The sequence below is a fragment of the Gymnoscopelus microlampas genome (genome assembly GCF_963454915.1).
Source record: "Gymnoscopelus microlampas genome assembly, chromosome: 12".
Classification (NCBI taxonomy): Eukaryota; Metazoa; Chordata; class Actinopteri; order Myctophiformes; family Myctophidae; genus Gymnoscopelus; species Gymnoscopelus microlampas.
In genome coordinates this window covers 49,389,959-49,391,709 of record NC_139949.1, presented here as the reverse complement: position 1 = coordinate 49,391,709, position 1,751 = coordinate 49,389,959, and the positions used below count along the sequence as shown (strand labels likewise).

General features: G+C 44.7%; 1 protein-coding gene across 1 annotated transcript in view; it reads right to left on the bottom strand.

Moving 5' to 3' along the window:
• Positions 1 to 626, bottom strand: part of LOC311057749 (serine/threonine-protein kinase PAK 3) — a 100,634-nt gene extending 100,008 nt beyond the window's left edge. The window contains exon 1 of the mRNA XM_084074800.1: positions 397 to 626. The gene's annotated coding sequence lies outside the window, so the exon portion shown is untranslated. The remainder of the gene's footprint in view (positions 1 to 396) is intronic.
• Between the last annotated feature and the right edge of the window lie 1,125 nt (positions 627 to 1,751).

The window sequence follows — 1,751 nt, the reverse complement described above, 5'->3', positions numbered from 1 at the left end:
GTCCAGCCTCATCTGATGCAGGCATCCATCCCCCCCCCCCCCTCTCTCTCTCTCTCTCTCCTCCTCCTCTCTCTCCCTCTATCTCTCTCTATCTCTCTCTCTCTCTCTCTCTCAGGCTGTATCAGGCAGAGGGAGCAGCAGGGATAAAAACAGCTGCCCGTCCGTTCAGCCTGTTGTAAGTACAGCAGGGCAGTGGAACAGCAGAAAGGAGGCTGAAAACACACACACACGCACGCACGCACACACACACACACACACACGCACGCACACACAGCTACAAAGCACCCCCTGGCATATACATACATACCCCCCTTCCTTCTCTCCTCTCCTTCTCTCTCCTCCCTAACAACATCCCCTCCTCTATACATTATTAACATGGTTGACTGGAAGAATTACCTGAAATATGTCTTGACATTCTCTCGCGGGTCCGCCTCTTGTTGTGGCCAATTCATCGTCCTAAACCCAACGTTTTAAGCAGTTCCTCTCCTTCACTGACAGTTCCCAGGCAGGGCTGCTGCCATTCTCTCTCACTCTCGCTCTCTCTCTCTCTCTCTCTCGTCAGACCAGTTCCTGACCCCTCTAGGAAAAGGAGAAGAGAGAGAAGAAAAAAAAACAGAAGGATCCAGGTCTCTGGTTCAGTTCAGAGGCTGCTTGCCTGCCTGGATGCTTTACTGGCTGCTCACTGTTCCCTAGCCCATGATGTCATCCCGCCCCGCCCGCCCCATTGGCTGAGAGGTGCTGAATATTAATGAAGGCAGAGCGGGGTCTGGGGGAGGCGGCCAGCCGGCAAGCAAAGCACAAGCACAAGCAACCAAGGGTTGGTTTTCTGTTTCACCGGCCAAACCGGCCGGGGGAGAAGACGAGGCGGGAGGGAGGGAGGGAGGGAGTGTGTGTTTGTGTGCAGTGGTGGAAAAAGTACTCACATTTTTTTACTTAAGTAAAAGTATCAATTGATGTATTTCTCCATTGGAGAAATACTCTAGTGAAAGTCCGGAATTCTAAATGTACTTGAGTAAAAGCACAAAGGCATTGGTATCAAAATGTACTTAAAGTAAAAAAATTAGAAAGTACTCATTATGCAAAATGTCCCATTTCAAGTTTTCAAATGTATACAAATCTTTTGAAAAGAAAAGATCTACAGTATAAGCTCACTTGTGAGCTTGTAGATCGGCTATTTTCAAATGGCCGAAATGTATATAGGGCTGAAGTGGTTAATGTATGTTTTGTAATAATAATCAAAATCTATAAAAGTAACTAGTAACTCAAATGTTCAAATAGCCTCTAAGACGTAGTGGAGTAGAAGTAAAAGTACTGCAAATTGGAAATACTCAATACTGAAATAAAATTCCTCAAAAGTGTACTTAAGAACAGCACTTGATTAAATGTACTTGTGTAGTTACTTTATACCACTGTGTGTGTGTGTGTGTGTGTGTGTGTGTGTGTGTGTGTGTGTGTGTGTGTGTGTGTGTGTGTGTGTGTGTGTGTGTGTGTGTGTGTGTGTGTGTGTGTGTGTGTGTGTGTGTGTGTGCAAAACTTTATGAGTGGTTATTTTGGTGCTTTGAGTGTAGAGACAAAATATGTAACATTCAAATCTTTACAAGAACAACACACCAAACGTTTCTGTCTACACCTCCAGGAATGTTATTACTTTACTTAAGAGGTAGGGTAAGGGATTTGCGTTGGTTAAAATAAGTGTTAAATAGTTCTGATAGTAATCATTGCTATAGAGTGTTCAGTAACAGGAGTCTCCA